At 41.4% G+C, this 26560-nt stretch overlaps 1 pseudogene; it reads right to left on the bottom strand.

The window, feature by feature from the left end:
* Position 1: 1 nt before the first annotated feature.
* LOC119721799 lies at positions 2–25459 on the bottom strand (annotated as a pseudogene).
* Positions 25460–26560: the final 1101 nt, after the last annotated feature.

The raw sequence follows: 26560 nt of genomic DNA, 5'->3' as shown, positions 1-26560 counted from the left end.
TCATGAAGGTGTAGTCTTCAAAACGATTCTGTTAAAAAAAACCCACAAAATTTACAAGTAAATGTAAGAAAATGACAAGATATTGCAAGTGATCGGGCGGTGGGCTAGTTAAGACAGTCAGTCAGTTGGTGACTTGTCCATTTACTGCTCAACTTTCATCTTCCCAAATCTTCAAAAACCCAATCCAGTTTATTGTTTTTTGATGGATTTTGATGGAGTCAGGATTGTACAGTCAAGCGCATATTAACATTTATGTCCCAATTTTGCGAAAATGTGTCTTTGACGACCCGCAAAATGTTACATTTTTGATGATTTAAGGGATTTCACAGTTAAAAAGAAAAAGAAAAGGAGAATAGTGTTATTCTTTTTGAAGGAAGGGACACAGCTTCAATTCCACACAAAGTGGACATGGCTGAAAAGTGTAAACCGCGTGAAATCTTAATACCATAAATAATAACAACGGAGTCTTATATAGCACACGTATCTACATTTACCAACAATTAGGTACTCAAGGCGCTGGAAAATTATATCTATTGTTACAGACAGGTAAATTAAGGCTATGAGAAATATGAGACCCATTATGTAGCACTTATAAGGGTTTACAAGTGTGCTGCGGCGCATATTGCAGCCACTGCCAGAAACACCGGGCAAACCCCTTCTTTATAGCGATAAGTGTTACTGGGTTCTTTAACGTCCCATCCGAAGGACGAAGCAATAATGGTAAAGTGCCTTGCTCAAGAGCACAAGCACCATGTTTCCATGGTTAGGATTCGAACCCATGTACCAACCTGGTTGTTTCATTGAAATCTGGCAAGAAACTTCAGCGACTTTTATCAATGCATACTGAAGAACAAAAATCTGCGTCTAAAAACGTACCATTCCTAACAGTTGTTTACAAAGCTTATATCTTTTTTATTAATTCAGCTAACATTACATTATCCATGTCATGTTGTACATGAAGGCCTAAGCTAGAGTTGTAGCACATATATAGTTTTCTTTCATGGCTAGTATTTTTACTTTGTTTCAAATTGGTTTTAGGAGTTGAGTTATATTGAGTTCAACTTCTGCGAATTTGCAGCGCGGAAACCTGATGTGACATCAAATCATGCGCGTCGCCAGGATTTTTTTAGAGGGGGGCAAGACATTTTTTTGGCCAAAAAATGCTTGTATTTCTCAACACATTCTCGATTTATCAGTTTTAGAGGGGGGCAGGGACATTTTGCCCCTCCCCAACTCATTAAATTTACACCACTTTGTCTTCGTGCCTCTTTTGCTTTTCTTTTCTTTTCTTTTTTTTCTTCCCTTTTTTTTTTTTTTGCTTTTTCAGGGGGGGGGGCAAGTGCCCCCCTTGCCCCCCCCCTCGCTACGCCCATGCATAAGATATTCTTGAAATGTATTTGCATTTCAACCAACTATGAAGCGGCCTTTTTGCAGAGGCTCCCCGTTTACTGACCTCTAGTCTAATCTCCTTGACCTGCATGATGTTTTGTATCCGCAGACCCCACTGATCTCTCAGATCATCGTCATCAACATGATAGTAACCAGGACCTGTCAAAATACAGAGAAATTGAACTGTTAATTAAAAGCTACAGTCCATCATTTGCAGCTATCCAAAATGTAACTGACGTAATTACTGTTGAAAAACATACGTGGTTGAAAGATGGGACTAAACTCCCGGTGAAATGATTCTTTCTGGCAAGCTGTCATTTTGAAGAAATCAATGAAAGAAGGCCTTTTCGTTAGTAGCTCATTTTTTTTATTGGGCGTGGTTGCTATAATTCGTCGGATCAGTGCCTGACATCGCGTAGCTGCAATCGGCTCAGTGAGAACATGTCTCGGACGCTGAATTCAGGCCCAATTCAAAACATGATTCAGCAACTTTTGATTTGAAATCGAGATGCTAGAATGCTGTTTTTCTCGGAATATACAGCTGAAGCTGCGCTGAAAGTTCATCAGGTTAGTTGTTCAGCACCCTTCTTTAGATTTTGAGCACGTTTGTTGCTTCAAACGAACAAAATGCACAAATTACAAATGATGGACTGTACCTTTAAAGAGAATTATATACAAGTAACACCGAAGTAAATCCTTGTCATTTGATTGGAGGTTTTGTAGGTCATGCGGCATTCATTATTAAATCGAACCACTGCACGTCCTACGTCATAATCATGAATCACTGTGCATTTTCATCCGAACCCTTTTTATTCTGTTGCCATTCAACACTCACCGTTAGCGACGAACATTCCAGGAAGAATTCTTGATCCTCGGCGATGTAGCCGTGCCTGAATCTGGTGGGTCCCTCGTGGATGCTGAGGTAATGGCCAACACCGCTGCCTGTCTCGTGCTCATAGTCTAGACCGATCTCCCACAACGGGTACGGGCGATAGCATCCAGGTCCCTCCCTGTAATTAAATATTTTTTGGATTAACCCTAACTCCCTAGGCTTTTTGCTAAAATGTAGCATCCTCAATCCTGCAAATCCTACATTACTTATTGAATATGGTCCGTGGAGGGTTGACCAATGCCTGAATCCTGCAAAATCCTGCAGCAGTGACTGTCGATATGTTGAGGCTTGGCCAGTGACATCCTGGAGCAGTATGGAGGATTTCAAGCATAATCCAGGCCTATTTATGCATGGCTGAGCAAAACCAACACAAGGTCTGGCCCAAGACCTTGACAAAGTGCATCCTACGAAATCAGTAACGCACTTTTGCCATGTAACCTCAATCCTCCAAATTCCTCCAACTTGGCAAAGAGGATTTTGAAGGATTCAGGGCGGTTAGGGTTAAAGCTAACTCCCTAGGGGTGTGCAAAATTATATTGAAATTGGAGGATTCAGGACTGTTAGGCTATTTTGATCTGTGTGATGTTACTTAACCACTTCCCGCCAGCGTCATAAGAAAATCCGTCTCCTATGAAAATCTGACCCTTTTTTCCCCTATTATTGGTTAATCCCTCACACGTGACAGGTCACTCTTCCACAATGATCCTAAAAATAGAATATCATCGTACTTACGCATGCGTAAAACTACAATGAGTCCACATTTCATGAAGTCGGAGATTCACGCTATACTGGCATCATTTTTGCCAAAAATGTTGCTTTTCGCAAAAGGCAAAATTTTCCAGCCAACTTCTCGTATACAGCCAAATGTCACAAATACTGATTCGCAAGACTAACTTCAACAGTTTTTGTACGATATTTTGTTGCCGAAACCTCTTATGTTTCAATACTCCGGGGTGCGCACTAGAGCGTAAATTGTACAACAATGTTCCGTGTGCAATGGCCAATTCAAGATCAACACGCAGTCCGCATCCACAGACTTCACGGAGTTTGTGTGTGTGTACAAAAGGCACGAGGGATTAGCGTGTTTCGATGTCACCCGAGGGCGAATCAAGGCAATCTTGACATCTTATCCCATCAGCCGTGCCTGGGTATTACAGTCAATGTGTGTTATCGTGTCCTCTGGCGCCAACTGGTTAAGTAACGTTAGCTTTCTTGTACAAGGACAACAAATCATAGGTGTGAAACCAATTTCACCATCGAGGATACCAATTTTCTTTTCACCTTTTAATTATTTTATTCTTTTAAATACCAAATCAATGCTCACCAGGGATAAAGTTAAGATGCCAAGCTTTCAACTGGTATAACAAAAATGGTGGGCATGTTTCAGCACTGACTCTAGAGCATTGCAAAAAAGTTGAGGGTATTTTGGGACGCGCTGTGGGTTGCAACAGCTTTTTAAAATTCTTTCCTTTCAATTATACGATTGTGAGAAACCTTTTGCGATTAAAGTCGCACGGTGACAACCTAGTCTGAGTTAAAGACAAAATTTCAGATGAAACTTACCAAATACATCAGAGCGGATGATGGTCATGGCCAGGTTCATGTGGCCCATGAGGATTCTTGTATATGCGTCCTAAAACCAAAATGAAAAAAATAATTCACCCCATTAAAAGTTGATAAACAAAGGAAAATAAATAAATGGATAAAACATTGTGAATATTTCCAATCTCGGACTCAAAGCAAATGTACAGAGATGGTTTCCATGAAAGTAAAAGAGATTTTTAAACCAGTTCATGTCTGATGACGTGTATACATGAAAAGGTTTTGCAGTAATCGGAATGGATGATGGATAAACAATGAACGAGCGAGGCCAGAAATATCTGTCTGCAACCCGCTCACAGCGAGCCAGGCCAGAAATATCAGGGTGTGCTACCCGCAGATGACAGTCTGAACCCGTCTGGCAATGACGTTCGTGAAAACAATCCCGCGCCTGGGTCCGGTTAAGTCAAAATAATCCCTGCGCAAACTGGTTAAAACAGAAAACAAGATTTGAAGGTTTTTTGTGGTTTTTTGGGTGAATCTTACTAAAACTGACCTTCTGGAACTGGGTTGGGGTTCCAAAATGGAATGTTCTGGCAATTTGCGTCGTTCCATCTCTGCATCCAAACCAAAACAAAACAACAATTAACATTTAAATCACAGCATTTAAGTACGTGAAAACGTTGAGCTTCTGAAACAGTCAGAATTGACTACGTCCGAGATAAAATGTTGCAGTCTTTCGAAATGACTCCAAAATCTCATCAGTTGAAAATCTACGCTTGCAGTGCTTAACGTCATGCGTTAAGCACAGCATGTGGCGCGTGATAGGTAAAAATCAGCATTGCATATACATCATTGTTATACCATGGTAGTAGATTGTGAATTTTTATTGGTCGAGAGTGGATCACGTGACATGCCACAAAAACGCATGAGCGATGTACGCGAAGTGTCTTTCCACCGCGTTGTACTATATTAGTGTGACCTCAAGTACGAGGTTGTAGCTACGCTGGTATTGATGTATGTTCCCGTTTCTGCTATGACCGCCATTGTTGTTTATTTCGTTCACGGTTCGTCTGCTTTTTTTCAACTCTGCCAATTTCGCCGTAATTTCACCGTAATAATGTCAGCAGAGAACAACAGGTAGCCTCCATAGTGCTATCACGTCATAAAGGAGCGTCGACATGAAAAAATGGAATTTAGCGTTTCACAAACCGACGTATCTCCGTATCTGGCACACGGCCACTATTACGTGCATTGTATGACATACGATAAACATAATAAAAATCTGTTTCACGAAGTGACGAATAACTTTGGAACTAAATTTCTCACAAACTAAGCAACTCAGATGCACATGGATTGCATACAATAAAGTTCAATCTATAATTTACTAGCAAAAACGAAACAGCTTGAATTCTTACACAGGGAGTATATGGAATGAGCCTACAAAATAATGACCAAATTTAAATCATTTTTTCTCGAAACACAACAAATGCGATATGTCGGTTCGTGTGCAACCAATGAATTGTATAATATATCCATATTGTGCATTGCGTTATCCGTATGGGACAAACAAGGTAACTTACAAGTATTGACCTCCAGAGTCAACGACCAACGGATACTGGTTGGTAATGGCCTCGTTAGATTTATCAGAGACGCTGTGAAGAAATCGAAAGAAACAACTCATTAGATGGAATTTCCGTCAGAGTGATGTAAATTCAACATTGGGTGTTGCCCTTCCCTGAAGTATAAACAATACATGTTCAGTGTTGTCCTGAGCCATTTTGTGAGAAAAAACAATTCACAAACTACTCGGGTGGGACTCAAACCCACGACCTCCTGCTTACTAGTGCAGACGTCTTACCACTCGACCATCAAGCTTGAAAGAAACAGTAATGTCAATGACGACAAAATCAATTATTTAGCTTGTTGACCATTTGAGCAGGGGTTGGGTACTAGTCCAAATGTCCACAGGGCTAACTACACATAACAGGCAATTTGCTGAACTTATCCGAATGTCACCAATTTATTTGCAAATACTTGCGCTTTCCCTGAATATGTCAGAATTTTGAAGAAATTAATAATGCCGTTTCAATTCATTACATTTAACAGTAATTTTAAGTTGACAAATATCAATCTATCTGAAGGAATGATATCGCCTGTTGAAATCCAAAAAGCTATCAGAACAAAGTGTTTTAACCAGTTCGCGCCCGATAACGCGTATCCCCGCAAAGGTTTTGCGGTATTCAAAACGGATGACAGATAAACACGCAGGGAACGAGGCCAGCAATATCTATCAGCGATCCGTTCGCAGCGAGCGAGGCCGAAAATAGTCTGCTGCCCGAGGGTGATGGCTTCAACCCGCCTGGCTTGGGGTAGAGTACAAGTAATCCCGCGCCTCGTTCTGTTCTTGTCAAAATAGTCCCGGCGCGAACTGGTTAATAACAACGGCCGGTGAAAACTTTTGCAGGGGAAAAGTTCGAGGCAAACTCACTTGTATCTGGGTACAGCTCCATTGTACCCGAAGCCCACGATGGGATAGAAGCTGGGCATTTCAAAGCCAACCTTTTGCCTGCAAACACAAAGCACAACCCAACAGAAATAAACAATAAGGGAATAAATGTGTGTTTGGGAGTTGTTAAACACTATTTTTAAGACTGGTTGGAGTCTGGAATGCTGATAATTACCCAAGGCGAATTCCCATTCATAAATACCTTTTTTTGCTAAAAAGAATCAAAACTTTTCAGCCCAAATGTCAAAACAAGTCAAAAATTAAAAATTTCTAACGATTTTGTTCAACAATTGTTACTTTCTGTTTTTCGAAACAACCCTCTAGCTATATAATGGAGTGTCCAGCTCGCAAGTAAAACGTAAACAAGTCCTTTTATGGAGATTACTGTGCGATGATGCGCAGATGCAGCTGTGATGAGTGATGTCGGCCGACCAGCATTGGAGAAAACCCGCTTTTTTCAAAAACTGCTCCTAATTGTTCATATTTAGTTCTTCCGCATTTTCTTTGTTATTAATTACACACCTGTGAAGGGGTACATGCCTGCTAGACTGATTCTCTGACCTTACAATTCCCAAAAAGCTATAAATTGCTCCTTTTCATCTGAAGTGGGGTCAGGGAACCAGACTACAAGAACATGATTGTTTTTCTTGGTTTTTCCAGCAAAGATGAACACAAAACTTCAAACAAGTCAGTGTAACAATATTTGCTATAACATACTAATCCTCCAAATCCATTTACTTCTGAAAATTGCAGCAAAAGCAAATGTTGTACATTCCCTTTAAAACTGCAGTTACTAAGTTGGCATTGTGGTATTTCAACAGTTTGATTAATATCTATTTTTTTCTTGTACCATCCAAAAACCTGCCTGCATAATTGAACATATCTTACCCCCTACGTTGCCCCAAACCACCCCTGTGTCTGGTTTCATGGATGTATCAGGATATCAATACAATATAAAATAACAAAAATGCAAGCATTAATGGGTTAAAAACGGGCCGAGCATTTCAGAGGCATCAACAGGGAATTGAGGAAACTTACTTCCGGAGTTCAATGGATCGTTCCGCCACCGATTTCTCGCTCAGTTTGTCAATCTGCCCTGTTCCTGGGTTCTGTTTTGGTGAGAAAGAAAAGACAAAAAGTTTTATTACCTTTGTGCAGGAACTGTGCATGGTGGTGTTCACAATAGGGGACGTTGAACAAAAGAGGACAATAGGGTCCCCAATTCCTAAAGGTCCCCAATCTCTGATCGGTTACAAAACATATGGGAGGTCTTCGTATAAAGTTAGTGGCAAACAAAAGAGGGACAATATGGGGTCCCCTAATTGCAGGCAAATACACACTTGCGTGAGTGGTAGCACAGATGCCTATACACTTATTATAGTAAGGCTGTCAGACATGGGCAATGTCAACGGCTAAGGCTATTCACAGCACTGCACCCATGGCAAAATCCACAGCCACAGCCACCAATTCAGCCACGGCTTAACCTTGCATGTAAACGACTAATTTTTAACAAAGTTTTGAAATAAATGTGCCATACCCAGTGAACTCATGCAAGAAGAACATGAAAAAACTGTTGTGTCTACACCACAGCACAAGTTAAAGATAAGATGGCTAATCGCCAATCAGTTACATGACACAGCAATTGTATTCGTCACTTGAAATTTGATTTATCATATGAAGGTTGCCATGTTGCATCTATGATGCAAGTTTGGTTGCAATTGGACTTCAACTTCTCAAATGAGACCAATTTTTCGAAACTTTTAACCAAAATACCACATACATACGTTACGACATACGGACGGACATATGGACAGACAGTGATTACTTGGTCTCTTTCCTGAACTTCTTTCAGGCGAGGCAAAAAGGAGTTGCCTATTGACAAATTTCAGGAGGTGCCTACTGACATGGTTAGATAGATGTCAGGGATATCTCAATTTACCGTCTCGGATCGGAGCCTCTCCTCTATCCATGCGGCCAGCTCACACACGGCTGCAGAGTCACGAAGCTGTAACGAGAAGAGTGATTTACACATCGTACATCATTACCCAAATCTTGACAAGTTATAACCTCAAACCTTCCCCCTGCGGGAACTGATTGCAATCTCCACATGACATGACAGAAGACTAGCCTGGCTCTAGTCATCATCGTCAGTCTCCTGACGAAGACTAGAGCAGGCTAGTCGAAACGCTGAGACCAAGGACAAGTTCTTTTAGAACTTAAAGCAGGACTGTTCTTATCAGAAATAAAACTACTTAGCGAAAGTTGATAATAAGCAGGACAAGTTCTTATCAGAACTAGAAATCAACTGAGCAATAGTAGTTATTATTAAAAATATTATAATTATATTATAAATATACCTCATAGATATTCATCAGGCAGCCACGGCATTTCATTGGTTCATTCCAGCAACTCAACCGTGTGAATTTTTTTTTTTACTATTTCCCTGCGTCTTCTTAACGCGCGTGACGTGCAAAACCCAGGGAGGTACTATCACACACTTGGGTCGCTGCCTTAGATTTGTTCGAGTACTGTGTTTTCTTGTAACCAACAACGCATGCACTTTATGTGCATACCGCATGGAGATCACTGGTGAAGACAGCAATTTGTGCAAGTCTATTAGGGCGTACATCCAAAGGGTGAGCGGTGGTGCTTGCTTTGTGATTTTAACCGAGGAAGAACTGGGTGAAATTTTGGAAGATAATAATAAATCCAGTGTTTTGTGCGATAGTCCCAATCATCCAACACCTCGGGGTCATTAGTTTTCACTATTTCCCCACAAACTATGTTGTATTTGTATATTGCCACATGGTGTTACAGCAAACTGAAACGATACTGATACTCCACCATGCTAAGCTTAAAATGTTATAAAAGCAAATGTTGTATATTACCATTAAGTTTACAATGATGTGACATTCAAACTCAGACTTACGTTTGCACTCAGCATTCCCTCAATCTCCTTGTCGTTCTTGATTGCTTTCAGGTATTGGATGATGGAAGGCGACACCACACGCTTTTCCTGTCAGAATCAGAAAAATACTGCAAGTAAAACTTGCGCGATCCCCCTTGTATAATGGCAGTTTGTATACAGGCAGTTAGTAAGGACAAATTCCACTGTACCTATACAGTCCAAAACTGTGAAGCTACAAAGGGGCCTTTTTAATACTTACAAAACAATGACTTTCATGACACTAGAGACACAAAGTGACATAAATCATGGGCTACCTAGGACCAAGGCATGTAGAGTGACCCTGGAGGTCATGACCTGTTGCCTGAGTCTAATCACTTTACCAGGAGCACGTTTTGGCTGCCCTTGAACTGGAACATGTTTCTGACGTCACAGCCGTGACCTGAAACATGTTTCCTGTGCACCGCGAAAACGACTGACCGGAAAATTGTTCATGACGTCATGATACTGCCTACGTGACTGCACACAACTCAAAAAAATTCACGCAGCAACCGGACATGATTAACAATAACATTCAAAGCAAAAGTGGGAGGTTTTTTTTATAACGTTTCCCTAAAGTTCTAAAAAGGGTAGGCCTGATATTCTGTATCAACTTTCGTACCAATTGAAGGTAAAAACCCACTATTTAAACCCCATTTATGGTAAAAAGTAACGTCGTCGGCTAAGCTTGTTGACCTTCCCGCCATCTTGAAACATAAGTGAACCGACCGGAAACCTCGGTTCAACTTTGGTCGAAACAATGACGTCATTTCAGTGTAACCGAAGTGCCAAAACGGCTGCTAACCAGAAACATGTTTACGGTCACAGCGCAAAAACGTGCCCCAGATACCATGAGCAATAACCACATATCAAGTTTGGTTGAGATTGATGACTGAACTTACATTGAACCTAACCAAAATGGAACACACACACACATACCAGCAGGTTTGTTTATGGTGCAACTCAACAATTGTCTATTGTTCCTCTTCCCTTTTCCTTTGTTTATACTATGCAACAGCTCTCATTGGTTTTGTACACGTTTTCTAATCGAGGTCCTCCTCAATTTGGTTCATGTCCTCAATTCATCGATGATGTTGCATGTGTGTCCTCGATTTGCACCATAAACAAATGCATCGAAGTGTGTATTTGCCTGCAATCGGGGACCCCCTATTGTTCCTCTTTTGTCTGTACTTTCAATTTTCAGGAAGACCTCCCATGTGTTTTGTACATGATCGTAAATTGGGGACCTTCAGGAATTGGGGACCAAATTGTCCTCTATTGTTCAACGTCCCCTTTTGAATGAAGAAACAAACTCACAGACACACAGAAGGAATACGCTATCGCAATATCCCCCTCTGGCTTACAGCCAGGGGGATCAAAATAATGATATAGGATCCATAAGCAAAATTGAAGAAAGAGCCATTTGTTCTTTTTCCTTCTTTTGCTCTTTTCTAATCAAAGATCTTTATCTCTGAGCACCCACCTCGTCAATTTCGTCCAGCCAGCCGATGCTCGTGTCGTTCCCCATCCAGATTTTCTTGATGGAGCCCCTGCTGTTGGTGTTCTGCACTCCCGTCTTGAAATTCTTGTAGTCGTGCACCTTGACGCACAGGGGCAGCTGCGTACCTGTACAAAAACACGGGAAGTTGCTACATAATATACAAATATTGAATGCTTCGAGTGGTGTAGTAAAACTAGCCTCCCGAGGTGATCCATGGACCATTCTATTTTCCCGAGGCGAAGCCGAGGGAAAATAGAATGGTCCATGGATCACCGAGGGAGGCTAGTTTTACTTCACCACGAGATAAAGCATTCAATATTTGTTTTATAACACTTCACCCACAGATTCTGCTTGATTTTAATGTTTTAAATTATTTAAATCTGAACACAGTTGAAATAACCTTTAATTTCAATACAAAATTGGTGGAAAATATATTTCTCTCTTAAAAACTACCCCTTCACGAAATGTTTGAACCCAAGTCTGTGGCGCGCTCTCTTTGGAATACTACGCGCTACGCACAACGCGCACACCAGCATGCATTTGCACACAAATACCATGCCGTGGAAATAGTACTTTGGTTGCTAATGGTATAGTACTTTGGTTGCTATGCGCATAGTACTTTTGGCCGTGCACAGAAAGATAGCAAAATTAGAAAGTAACATGTGACTCGCTCTCGGCCAATCAAGACAAAGAATCTGTGGGTGAGGTGTTATAAATTCTTATAATGATGATTTGATTGAGATATTTCAAGTGCGCTATGTGAGGAAAAACTCTGACAGTTTTTGTGCCCATTCCTAGACTTTTTTTATTTTTTTTTATGTTGGACTAAGGTATCTGCAAAAGGTTTCCAAAAGGTTTTTGCTACAAGTTTAATAAATACCGATTGAATTTGAAGTTCCTTAACGAAGAGGCTTGGCAGCACTGTATGAGGAAATGTTAGAAGAGCCCACTTTATACCTGTCTCAGGACATCCATAGTCTGGTCCAATCTTGAGATGTCCCCTGATGAGGCTGGTCAGACGACGTGTGGCATCATACAAATACAGGCTGCAAGGTATGAACAACAGACACATCAATGAACCTTCATTTCCCCTCTTTGTGCATAAATACCGAACATAATAATAATAATGCGTATAATTTTATAAAGCGCACGTATCCACCAGTATTGGTGCTCAAGGCACTACATCTTTATTACCCTGCTCATTGGGCCCATGAAACATTGCAAAGACAATCTCAGCTCCCTGGGGAGTATACAGCTCAACTTGCCATTTTGGCGCAACGCACCTACAATCAACCACAATAACCATCTCTGCCCTCACAAGTACCCATTTACTCCTGGTTGGAGAGAAGCAATGAGTGACAAAGTGCCTTGCCCAGGGGCACACGCACCATAACCCAGGCTGGACTGGAACCCACAACCTGCAGAATTACCCACAAACTTAAAAACTCCAGACCACGAGGACACGGTATTCCACGGCACTCTAACGACCAATAAACCAAAACGAAAAAAAACAGACTATGTCCGCTTTTAATCACTATAAGGTTGATTAACCCTCCTATGCAAACATATATTCTTTACCAAACTGAGTCCTTTCAGTCAGAATCAATCGAGTGAATCAGAATCGAGTGACTGTTTTCAACAGTTAAGAATTCCCAGCCTATATAAAGCAGGATTCACTGGCTGGGACTGTTTATGTAACTTGATACAGCTTTGCTTTGACTGCGGGTGATTGAAATAAGCCAGCTGTGCCCACAACTTGCCTGCTTTGTGTGTTCATGGTCTGTTGACTGAATTCAACTAGTCATAGTGCTTGCTTAACATATGATTTAACCTTTGGTGACTAGCCTGTGTTAGGGGTACTGGATGGACATTTTAACTATCTGTGACTGTTTAAAGAGGTTGCGGAATGCTCGAAAACATTTCCGTCATTTTTTGGGTATATGTAGCCTAAGGTGTGATGAAATAAAAACGACTATTGTGTCTGTCATGAAATGAGTACAAAAGGTACTTTGGAGAGCGGTTTTTCAAGTCCTGTCATGCCTGTTTCGACCCGAACGTGCAATTTGTGTAAAAGTCGTCGTTGCGGGCAGCAAACAAAACACAGTAAATCGTGACGTAATAAACAGGACTCCCGATGCAGAGTAGCATACACGAGTCCTGTTTATTACGTCACGATTTACTGTGTTTTGTTTGCTGCCTGCAACGACGACTTTTACACAAATTGCGCGTTCGGGTCCAAACAGGACCTGAAAAATAGCTCTCAAAAGTACCTTTTGTACTCATTTCATGACAGACACAATAGTCGTTTCATTTCAGCACACCTTAGGCTACATATACCCCAAAAATGACGGAAATGTCTTCGAGCATTCCACAACCTCTTTAAATAGTAATTGGGTAAAAGAAATTGACTCAATTGGGATATGAAACTGTAACAACGAATGAGCTATCCACCTGTTTGTTAAGCAGGGTTAAGAAATGACAATTCAGACAAAGCGCCAAATTGGCCAGAATGAACTTACTTGATTTGTTCCTCGGTGACAATGGCGTATGACATAAAAAGTGGATTAAACTGGATGTCATTCCCCCTCAAGTTGAACAACCCTGAGACCAAAAATATCAAAAAGAAAACTGATTAACGAGGAACATCGTTAATTCCTCCAAAATCTACAACTATATCTTGTGTTTCGGTTTTGGTCGTATCGGCTTCGGTAATGCACCTGCATAGAATACAAACGCAGATATGCAAATAGCCGTACAAAAGACGTACACAATTTAGTTTTTCATAGGTTTGTGCACAAACATGAATGTGCCCAGCAGGCATCACTTTGTACATGAGTCAGCGCTCTAGTAATTTAATATAGCTCTATGATCAAACCCCACATCCATCCACTTTTGGAACTTACAGCAAAAGCAAATGTTGTATATTCCATTTAAGGATTGTTTGAAATAACGATAACAACCACAGCTAGTGATTTTTTCTTGTATGCAACCTGGACGATGTGTGTCAAATCAAGTACATGATCAATGTCACCTTGTGTCCTTAAGCAGGCATCTTTACCATAACAAAAGCAGGTGTCAAGGATTATTCACACAGAACAAGCACAGCTGGTGATTTTCTTACATGCAACTTGGATGGTGTGTGTTGAATCAAGCATTGGATCAATGCCACTGTGTGTCCATCAGCAAGCTACTTCACCACAACAAGAGCAGGTGTCAAGGGATTTTGGGAAATAGCCAAAACAAACACAGCCGCGTATTATATTTCTTACATGCAATTTCGTCCAGTTTAGTGATGACAACGGCATCAATTTTCTGATCTTTCATCATGTCCCGCAGATTCTTCTTGCCGTCTTTACGGTAAATCTTGTCCTCCCAAGCCTCTCCTAAAATTTATAAAGCAACAAAAAAAAAGGAAAAATCAGAAAAGGTCCATAGGATTTTACTTATAGCTTTATTCAGAATCAGAAAACCAGACTGAATTCATAAAGTCGTCATTTTCCAAACCCTGGCTCCATCTCAGAGTGCGGCTGGATCTATGGCTTTAGCAGCATTTTCAAGCTTGTTGACCCTAATTCCCAGCATGATTTACTAGGAACCATACCCATCCTGGCAAATTATGGGAACACCATATGGGAAACTGCACACACATATTTCTGACTTTGATTCTGGAGGAGTGCCAGCCCTATGTAAAAGACCGTCAGTTTAGCGGTACTGTACCCATCCTGACAAATTCCAACAAAACATGCCGTTGGGGTTGGATGGGTTGTGTTCTGTTAGGGTTAAAGTTTATAACAAAGAAAACAAAAATTGCAAGCTTTAGATATTATCTGCTCCACACGGAAACAGGAGCGTATGCTTTTTGACGACTTTCGAAGCCTAGGTCGTACCGGTACTGGTACGCGCACATATAGCCTGACGTATATGCACAAGTAGGGTTTTTTTTGGAACCTGCACAAAGCCAAAGCGTCTTCCTTCGCATGAGCGTTCAGTGTCGTCGACAATGTGCATTCAAATGTCATCGAGGGGACCATGGGATTCATCTGATGTAACAGGAAATTGACTTATAATTGAGTTAGTGTACCCAAACGAAAGGGCGTATGCTCACGAGGGTACAGCTTGAACATACTCACATACTCGCATATGGTCTGAGCCGGGATTGGAACCCGGGCCATAATGGTGAGAGGCAAGCGCTTGACGCACTAGCCACCGATGCCACCCACTGGACGTCACTCACAATTAACGGACACACAAGGTTTTTATTGTTTAAAGCCAGAATCCATCATTGCAGCCATCCGAAAAGAAACTGGCGTAATCATTGTTGAAAAACATACTTGGTTGAAAGATAGTAAGGGGACTAAACTCCCTGTGAAATTATTCTTTCTGGCAAGCTGTCATTTTGAAGTAATCAACGAAAGAAGGCCTTTCCAACGGTGCGTCTTAATTAGTAGTTCGTTTTGTTATTCGGCGAAGCGCGCGCGCAAGCATTGGCATGAGGCACACGCGCATGCGGTTTGCTATAATTCGTCGGATCAGTGCGCAACATCGCGTGTAACTGCAACCGGCTCAGTGAGAATGTGTCTCGGACGCTGAATTCAGGCCCAATTAAAAACATGATTCAGCAACTTTTGATTTGAAATTGAGATCCTACAATGCTGTATTTCTCGGAATATACAGCTGGAGCTGAGCTGAAACTTCATCAGGTTAGTTGTTCAGTATCCTTCATTAGATTTTGAACACTTTTGTTGCTTCAAACGAACAAAATGCACAAATTACAAATGATGGACTATATCTTTAACTTGAACCCTTACCTGCGTACAGTTGCGTATCGTACGGCTCTAGAGGGCGTAGCCCGTAATCCACCTGTTGGCTGTCGGCCCAGATGTAGTCAATCATGAAGTCGTTCTTCTCGTCGTCTTCATTGTCGTCGTTGATGAGGTCGGGGTCAGGGATCTGTGGGTTGTTGTTGACGATGCGGATGTCGTCCAGCGGGATCATCTTGATTCTCTTCAGGTCGTAATCCCGGAAGGTGTAGTTGAAGGTGTAAAAATCCCCTGCGGTAAAAAAGAAGACAAGTCAAAAGATGAGAGAATATTAACGGGATCAAAGTCAAATGCAAACGTCAAGAAGAGTAACAACTTTGATAGGTCTCAAAATTTCAGAAAATCAAAAACAGTCTGATTTTGGCAAAAGTTTGATTTGTGATCAGTCTGAATTGAAAATAGTACCAAAATATGCTTGATAAAAATATGCACTCAACAAAACCTGAACATCCACTTTTATTTCCAATTCTTTCTTTGACTTTTGTGAATATTTTTTGTTATACAACACCTTAATTAATCCCCATCATCTGATTGGTGGATCATTGATCACATGTTATTGAATTATTCGTCCGAACGCATGGCGCGCAGCGCACAGTGCAATGGAAGTTCCATTGCACAGTGAATAGAATTTCCATTGCACGGTGTCTTCGCTGTTGGCGATGGCGCTGTTTTAAATCGAGATTACTTGAATATGATGGTTAATTTAATATGATTAACTTCCTTGTCAAACTTTCCAACAGTTTTTAACCTGAATAAATTGGCTATAAAAAGTCAACCAACCAGATGACAAGGATTCATTCAGGTGTTATATAAAACACATAATGAATGTTTCATGTTCATGCAAGGGAAAGAATAATTTCATTCGGTGACCGAATGAAATGTTCCATTCCACTCGGCTTCGTCCTGTGGAATTGAACATTTCATCTGTCACCTCATGAATTATTCTCACCATTGCACTCACAAACATTCATTATTTGTATACTAAAACGTTTTGGAGATTAGTCCATGCTTGTGCAGCATAAATATTGATGTATCCTCGCTCGAGGCTTTCATTTCTGGGTCATTCTATAAATTTGGGGTCCACTTTTTTTTCCTGTTCCTATAATATCCGACATCTATGATTATATAATTCTGAACCACTCCTTAACCAGTTCGCATCGGAGGACGTGATAACATGCACTGGCTGTTTTTATACACAGGCACAGCTGACGGGTTAAAACGTCACGATTGCCTCGACTAGTCTCTGGGTGACGTCTAAACACGCTAATCCCTCGTGCCTTTTGTACACACACACACAAAGTATGTGAATCTGTGGAGGCGGACCATGTGTTGATCTTGAATTAGCCGTTATCCACGGCCTATTGTTGTACAATTTACGCTCCAGTGCACACCTCCGAGTTTTGAAAAATGTGAGGTTTTGGCAAGAAATATCGTACAAATACTGTTGAAATGACTCTTGCAAATCAGCATTTGTGGCGTTTGGCTGTATATTAGAAGTTGGGCGGAAATTGTGAATTTTTGTGAATTCGAATTTTCGGCCAAATTATCCCGGCGCGAAGTGGTCAATGCACTACTTTGTCCTGCAAGATTGATTAAGATATATATTAGGTTATTCTTAATGATACTTGAATAGTAAATTACAAAGAACCAAGGTAACAGGAACAGAAAAACTGTCACATTGCAGACCCTGAACTTGAACTTGTTTTTTTTCCCTCAAAAGTTGTCAGAGTTTCTGCATCTCATTCTGCGCAATACTCACGTATAGACATCAGCTGAGGGTCATATCCAATCCGCGCTATCTGGCTCTGTTGGTCGATGGGATTGATGTTATCAATCACCCACTGCGCTGGCGTTTCGTCGCGGGGATCCCCTGTTCCAGAACAAGAAGTTGATTGTTTTTTTAGAAGCACTGGAAATTTCAGTTTGTCGGGGAAGTAATACTGGTATTCAATGCCTGGGGTCATCTCAGCTAAGTGGCTCAATAAATCTGTGACCCAGGTTCGAAACCCAGCCCACATAAGAATTCGGGCGATTCACAATGCAGTGCGCCACCAAGAATTTGCATGGAGAGTCCATTTTTTTCAAGTTTAGGGTCAACAAACCATGGCCCATTTGAATGAGTGTCAGTAGAGAACTAGAGCTTATTTGTTACAAATTGGGGCATAGCGTTCTGCCGCCTTTACGAAAAACACCACATTGATAAAAAGAAAAGAAAAGGGCAAACATTATACTCAAATCATATACGCTTGTGAAACTACTGACCGGAAAAACTAACAATTTCGAATGTCACGCGCTGCGAATTTGTTGATCATATCCCACAATGCAGGGGGGGGGGGGGAATGAACTCGCCATGGCAAACTCTTGGAGGCACACTGCATTGTGAATTGCCCGAATTGGGTATTCAGTCCCTACCCGATTCCATGGGATTCCCAAGAACATTTATCTGGGGTTTTCTCCCAGCCTTAAAATTAGGCACTTTTCAACACCGTCTTCCCTCCGCAGGTTTCTTCAAATTCTGAGCTCAAAAAGGCACTTCTGACAAATCCTTGGTTTCATTGCCAAGATATAAATGAGATCATATTTTAAATTAAACTTTAGACACAACCTGAACATTAGTCTTGAGGATCCCTTCACGTTTGCAGATCCATGCTTTAAATGTCTGATATATCCGAGCATGTGAACCTTAGAAGTGTGCCACCTTTAGAAGTGGTGATGTCATTTAGAGTAGAAATGCAACCAAACCTGTTGATTGGTCTCTAGCTGCCATATTTTTGTCACACAACATGGGTTACCGAAGACACGATAGAATACGCCCGCTCAATGGCCAGAATCTGGATGTCACGACGCAGTGTTGTTTTGCATAATCCACACGTATATCAACAGCAAGCGTCTACGCCATAGACTACCATGGCAGTTGACGTGCATAGAAAATTCATTCCTTCCTTCCTTGAAAGTGCAGCCTCATATGTATGAGGATAAATGCACTGCCAGAAACACCAGGGCGAACCCCTTCTCTTAGTGATAAGTGTTACTGGGTTCTTTTACGTGCATTATACAACGCACGGGACCTACGGCTTTACGTCCCACCCGAAGGACGAGGCAATAATGGTGAAGTGTCTTGCTTAAGGACACAAGTGTCAGGACTAGGACTCGAACCACACTCTGCTGATCAGAAACACCAGAGCTTGAGTCCGGTGCTCTTAACCGCTCGGCCATGAGACTCCATTTTGATGGACACTGACCTACTATTGAAACCTCCCAATTTTCTTCCTGGATTCTAAACTCACCAAGACGCATCAATTCCCAGTTGCAATCTACCTCTCTCTCTGCCTGGATCCAGTAGCGACCGTCGGTCCAGAGTACCGCTTTGCCGTCATCTCCGTCTCGCTCTGTTGTGACAACGGCTAGGCCGCCTGGTGCAAGAAAAGAAAAGGGTGATTTGCGAATTACATTTACTGTGAATAAGTACGGACCGGGAGTGTGTCCTGCCAGCGTGGACACGGCTAACTTTATCACAGTGGCAATGGTCGCAAAAGTTGGACCGACTGTTTGGATAACGTTAACTTCGCGAAAGCGAAGCGAAATTCCTGACGTCAACAATACGTTCGAAGCGCGTCCACCATTGTTGACAACGTGAATTTCGCTTCGCACTTGCTTTCGCATGAAGTATGAACCGGGCTTAAGTGGTCTCTCGCGTTGTTTTCTATGTTTTCGTAAAGGTCAACTCATACACAGTGATCCTCATGCTTCTATCGGGGCTGAAAGTTTTTTCTTCATTAACTCTAACCCCTTCAGCACGTTTATTAGAAAGTATCCTGAATCTGCCAAAATCCATTAATTTTGTCAAGCAAATTTTTCTTTGTGTCTTAAGTCCATCAGAATCCACCAGTGAGTCCATCAGAATCCACAATACCTCATACACACCAAACATATAGCCAAGGAGTTAAATGTTGAGGTCCTGAATCCATCAAAGTCCCCCAACTACTCAGTATGGAGGTATCCTGTATCCATCAAAATCCTGCAGTTCCCCTAGGCTTACTGTCCTGAATCCATCAAAATCCCCCAACTTTTTCAACACAGAGGTATCCTGAATCCGCCGAAATTCTGAATGAAGTTTTGCCTGTAGCACTTTCAAAATCTAGGTTTTGTTTTACTCACCCTGTACACATTTATTCATTTATTTACTTATTACATATCTTTACCCGGGGTATGCCCAAACAGTTTAAAACTGGTTTCCAGTGGGGCCCTGCATACAATAAAATAATGACTACAAACATGTATACAAATACAATACATTACAAATACAATACAATTCAATACAATGGGACCTATCTTGTAACATCAAATACAAATATTGCTATAATTATATCCGCTGATTATGGGAGGGGCGAAAAACCTGCGAAAAACCCTTTAGGGAAAAAACACCGGGAAATTCAACCAAGTTTTTTAACTCCGTAGATCAGCACATATTTAGATTTATTTAGTGACAAATACTCACACACATCCCAAAAGGTAGAGCGATAGACTGCTGAGCTTAGAAAAAGACAAAGATCAAGCATGCATGCGCTTACCTGATCCTTGGAATCCAGTAATGAACTCCAGCCGTTTGTCGTGGTCAGCAACAAAATCGCTCTGCAGAGAGAAGATAAAGAAGGTCTTTTAAAAAGAATGAACCCTCAAAACGTCCTCTTTATCTCAGCTTTTTAAAACAATACTTTCACTTGTCATTGGCTAGGAATGTACTAGATTTGGGGTGAGGGTAGTTTTGCTTTTTCTAAATTAATGTCTCAATCTTATTTGTATATTTTGTTCATTTTTGTTATTAATTTTTGCAACCACTACTTTAGGTAGTCCTGAAAAGGACTGTTTGGCTAACTTCTTAGATGTCTACTTTGCTGCTCTGTCTCTGTCCTCTACTTGGTAGCCTTTTTTTACAAATGAAAGTTTCAGTCTGTGTTTTTAATGCGACAGTCAAAATATCAGTCGTCGTGGACAGAACAAAAAAAGGGTACTTGTTTTGAACTGGCCATAACTCAATAAATAGCTACCCTATTGGAAAGGTTTTTTCGATGTTGAAAAGCAAATGGGCTATCTTCTCAAAAAGTCGGACATGTACCAGTCTAGTCCTAGCTAATAATTGAAATCACTTGGCTTCAACCTCAGTTGCAAAATGTTGAAGCAAAGTCGCCTTTAAAAACTGACTTGAGATCTCAAACTTGGCTGGTGAAATACTGAGGACCTTGTCTTTGCCTCAAAAATGTTGGAGAATTTTGTCAGTTAAAAAAGAGTGAGTGAAGTTAGAATGATTTTGGTTCGCATCAATCCATCACATTATACCTGGTGTCGATCGGAGTACGTAATAATGTATCCATCCAGATCATATCTGATGTGTCTCATTCGTTTCCTCAAATCTCTCAGACGCTCTGTGGTGTCGATCGTAGTCGGGGGAAGTGTCTGCAAGAGGATCAAAAGGTCAAAGGTCAGTCATGTACTGATCTGATACATGCACAATTTTGTACATGTATGTAAAGCTTACATGTGTTATATTAGGTCGTGTCTGAAAGTTGTGGCTGTGGCCGGAAATAACATGTGCACCTATGGAAGCCACTGGCTTGTGGCTACAGCCACTGGCTTGTGGCTACAGCCACTGGCTTGTGGCTACAGCCACTGGCTTGTGGCTACAGCCACTGGCTTGTGGCTACAGCCACTGGCTTGTGGCTACAGCCACTGGCTTGCAGCTACAGCCACTGGCTTGTGGCTACAGTCACTTCCCATAGGCGTGTGTGTTACTCCCAGCCACAGCCAGTTAATTCGGCCACGGCCTTATTAAACTTCCAAGTAGCTTAGGCCAAAAAAAAAAAATTGTTCTGTTTCCGATTACATGGCATTTGAAAATAGGGTAGGTAGGTATGGAATTATTTTTCTCTAATTTTTATTGTGTACAATCATATAGAGGCCTCTGTGTGTAGTCAAGGGTAAAAGGTAGACATTTATCGTTTTGGGTGTTTTTTTCCTCATTTTTCCCATAAAACAATTAGGGTGGGTGCTGTCAGAATAGGGTAGGTAGGGAAATCGGATGGACAACTACCGGTATACTATTTTTTGCCTTATGAAGAAGCTGAAATTAAACACAAACACTATTTGAAACAAGCTATTACTGTACAAAATTTGGCTTTAAAGGGAAGATACAACATTTGCAAACATCAAAAAACGAAATGATCAAATTATCACGAAATATCTTACTGGATTGTTAGGGAATGACAGTCTAAAGCATCCTGTAAAGTTGTGGCTCCTGGTGTGCTGACGTTTTCAAGAAAACTGTATTTTTCCAACGCTGATCAGCCGACCAGCGTTGGAGAAAACTGGCCTTTTTCAAAAAGTGCTCCTACTTTTTTATGTTTAGTTCGTCTGCATTTTCTTTGCAATTCATTACACACATGTGAAGACTAAAACCCTGCTAGACTGATTCTCTGATCTTACAATTCCCCAAAGTCTATAAATTTGTCCATTTTATCTTAAGTGGGTCAAGGAGCCAGACTAAAATAAAAAGATTGGTTTTCTTGGTTTTTCCAGCATCTACGAACCAAAAACGTGAAACAAGTCAGTGTAACAATATTTTCTATAACATACTAATACTCCAAATCCATTTATTTCTGAAAATTGCAGCAAAAGCAAAAGTTGTACATTCCCTTTAAGCACATTCCTTTTTGGGCAAATACATTTTTAATGGTCAACCTCTGCTTTTGTTACGAGATGGGTTCCAGAAGGAATTTTTGGTGCTTACTGCTACCGCACGCCGGCAGCGAGCTGGATACTCACCGGGATGACATCACCTGGGCGCGTATCATTTTTACTTCCCGGCCGCGCGGCGGAATCAACCAATGACGTGCCCCAATTTGATCATGAATATTTATGAGGTATAGTAATCATTCTTACCTCAGTCTGATCCCTGCAGTCCCTGACACCTTCTGTTGCGGAATCGGCCAATGACGTGCCCCAATTTGATCATGAATATTTATGAGATGTAGTAATCATTCTTAGGTCTCAGTCTGATCCGTGCAGTCCCTGACATCTTCTGTTGCGGAATCAGCCAATGACGTGCCCCAATTTGATCATGAATATTTATGAGGTGTAGTAATCATTCTTACCTCAGTCTGATCCCTGCAGTCCCTGACATCTTCTGTTGCTCGTCGGTGCCTGCGAACCACTTGATCCGGTGCAGAGGGGCCTGCAGTTCCTCTGACAGCAACTGGTGAAATCAAGTGAATTTAGTAGTTTGATATAGACCTAGTTCCATCTTCATTATTCAAATGTCATGAATATATGTTACCTCAAAACTATTGAGAAAACACTTTGAAATTTTCTGACCAGTCTCATACAGTTTGTGCACAGGGTGACTAACGATGGCCAGATATACTCCTAGAACGCTCGGAGCGCATCGCGGGGGGTGCAGTACTTGCACTTGTACGCATGTGCATACTATCATTTCGCTTGTACTGTACCCCCCGCGGCGCGCTCCGAGCAAACCGAAAATCATTGCTGGATCATATGTGTGCACGTTTCAAGTGTCAGGTTGGCTCAGTGCAGAAAGGGTATATTTTTCAGGTAGCATAAAATGGTATGACAGTAGAGCGCGTAATGAATATGCATGACTATGACGTCACTAGAAGCTCATGAGTAATATATCACGCACGGTACTGATAGATATACATGTAGATGCACACTGTATGCCGGTGCTGCATCCCACTTACCGATGATATCACATTTAACAATGACACTAGAGGGTGGCGACACTAGAGGGTGGCGGCGCGACAGTACAGTAGAAAGAGGACTTGTTAAATGTGATATCATCGGTAAGTGGGACGACACTAGAGGGTGGCGGCGCGACAGTACAGTAGAAAGAGGACTTGTTAAATGTGATATCATCGGTAAGTGGGACGACACTAGAGGGTGGCGGCGCGACAGTAGAAAGAGGACTTGTTAAATGTGATATCATCGGTAAGTGGGACGACACTAGAGGGTGGCGGCACGACAGTAGAAAGAGGACTTGTTAAATGTGATATCGTCGGTAAGTGGGACGACACTAGAGGGTGGCGGCGCGACAGTAGAAAGAGGACTTGTTAAATGTGATATCATCGGTAAGTGGGACGACACTAGAGGGTGGCGGCGCGACAGTAGAAAGAGGACTTGTTAAATGTGATGTCATCGGTAAGTGGGACGACACTAGAGGGTGGCGGCGCGACAGTAGAAAGAGGACTTGTTAAATGTGATATCATCGGTAAGTGGGATGCAGCACCGGCATACAGTGTGCATCTACATGTATATCTATCAGTACCGTGCGTGATATATTACTCATGAGCTTCTAGTGACGTCATAGTCATGCATATTCATTACGCGCTCTACTGTCGTACCATTTTATGCTACCTATTTTTCATCATTTTGGCCAAAAAACCGACAAAATCCAGCAATGTTTGTTCTGCGCATATTACGTGAATATGGAGTTTGGGGGCAAACTGTGCAGGGGTTCTGTGGGAAATGTCTGCATTTTGATGGACGTTATTGTACTTAAAGGGAATATACAACATTTGCAAACATCGAAAAATAAAACTACCAAGTTTTTGCGAATTACCTTAATAGGATGTTGGTAAATGATAGTCTAAAGCATCCTGTAAAATTATGGCACCTGGTATACTGTCATTTTCAAGAAAAGTGGTATTTTTGTATCAATTTCCAACGCTGATCGGCCGATCAGCGTTGGAAACAACTGGCTTTTTTTCAAATACTGGCCCCAATTGACCATTGCACTTGTTTGCAATCGATTACAAACCTATGAACGGGTACGAGCAAGCTAGACTGGTTCCCTGACCTTACAATTCCCCAATGTATGTAAACTGCTCTGTTTCTTCTTATATGGAGTCAGGGAACCAGACTACAGGAAATGATCGTTTTTCTTGGTTTTTATAGCATTTTCGAACCCAAAACCTCCAAAAAGTCAGTGTAACTATATTTGCTTTATATTTCCAACCCCCAATTCCATCCATTTCTGAAAATTACAGCAAAAGCAAATGATGTATATTCCCTTTAATTAGTGTTTTGTGCTGAAAACAATTTTGCGGGGTTCTTCATCTATGAGGCTCTACTACGTGGAGCCTCATAGTTCTAGGAGTAGGCCTAGTCATGCTAGTCCAGATATGGGAATCTTTCCTAATTTTTTTGGTGATTGTGTATCTACGGGCTCCGTAGGAAACAACATCCACTTAAAAAAAATAATTTGACCTACCAAACGCAAACTAGTTGGCGACATTAGGAACATGCAGGTATGTCAAAGATAAAGGCCTGGGTTTTGAATTTTCGAGGGAAATTTGAGGGGTAAAATGACTATGAGTCGTAAGACAACGACAAAACACAACACGAAAATAATTAACTACACTAGTACCATGACTACACGATCGATCGCTCCCCCCCCCCCCCCCCCCCCGTATTGATTTTATAGAGGCCAATTAACTACTCCGTCAAGTGTCCAAACAAAGAAAAACCTGACTACATTTCAACAATGATTTGCTGATGACCCCCCCCCCCCCGCAAAGCTTCCTGGATCCGCCCCTGTGACACTAACCTGTCAAAGCAGCCAAGATGAACAAGTGCAACCACCACGGAGAATTCATATCCGAGTCTGGTTCGTTCACACAAAGCAAAACACACGTCAACGACTAGTTTTCTTCAAACTAAAAAATCTGAGAACTAAACAAGCAAAATTAGCGGTTTCACACTGAGTGACAGTTTTCTGATCGATCGCTGACAAATTAACTAGGCCCTACACAAATAATCGCCGAGTCGTACGCGTACTCGACAAGACGACAACCTCGTTCTCGCGAGGACAGGGATGAGTCATCGTCAATCCATATGCTTTACATGTGGGATCATGCGCAAATTTTTCATGAAACCGAGGTTGTAACCTATTCGCATCTGGTACCCATGCGATGAGGTTGGTTTTGTATGTATGTATTTTAGGTACCATACTGTACCATTTCGTGCCGACGTTCGCTCGTAGGTGGGTGGGGCTTATTGGAACAGAAAGAAGGGGGGCGGAGAGAAAGAAATGTTTGAAATTATAAGTGTCTATCATGTTTAAGTTGGCATGGTGTTTCCCTTGAAACAGAAGATTTTTTCCCACTGGATACAACTTTAGGTCCTACCTATAGCCTATAGGCCTATGCTTCAATCATTAAAAAATGGGTTTAGATTTGTTACAGCAAAGCTAGCGCTAGAGGGCGCTATCGAAAGTTACCCGCACCCGCGAATTTATCTGCGACCGGCGACCGAATAAATATCGACCATGTCGACGGGGGCCTGCTGAAACTTTTCGCAAGGACTATTTCTTCGAGATACAGAGAAGACACGTGCTGAATTTTTGGAGAATGGTGGATTAGGTTAGGCCCTATCAATCATTCTGTTTCTTGCTGTAGGCCTATTGTTGATGTACCCTAACGTGGCGCGGCCCCTAACGTGGCGCACTTTGATTTTTCGCCTGTAGCGCCTAGCTACAGCAAAAGTTTTCACTGAAATTTCACTTTCTGTGAAATTTCATCAAGTTCTAAACACTCCCGTTTATAAATCGCGAGTTTATTTACCCGCTACAAAGTTAAAAGAAAAATTTCTTTTGGCGTGATTTTCCGATTTTATTTTCAAGTGTAAAGTGAACCCTTTGAAAATGCCCCGAAAAATAAGAAAATAATTTTCTGACAAACATCTGGCTGGGCATGTAAGTAGAGATAATAATGACTTATCAAAATTTATCAAGTTTACAGAAATTCTTAAATGTTAATTTGGAATTTTCCGAGATTTATTTAAGTGCGCCACGTTAGGGAACACTCCGCCAATTTGTGCCCAATTTCCGGACGCCACCGTTTTTCAATTTCGGCTTAAATTTTATGAAACCGAAATTGTTCACAGAGGTTAAATAGCA

This window comes from Patiria miniata, unplaced genomic scaffold (genome assembly GCF_015706575.1).
Source record: "Patiria miniata isolate m_02_andy unplaced genomic scaffold, ASM1570657v1 HiC_scaffold_14, whole genome shotgun sequence".
Taxonomy (NCBI): Eukaryota; Metazoa; Echinodermata; class Asteroidea; order Valvatida; family Asterinidae; genus Patiria; species Patiria miniata.
The sequence above is the reverse complement of the archived record's forward strand: the minus strand, read 5'-3'. Positions and strand labels throughout refer to the sequence as shown.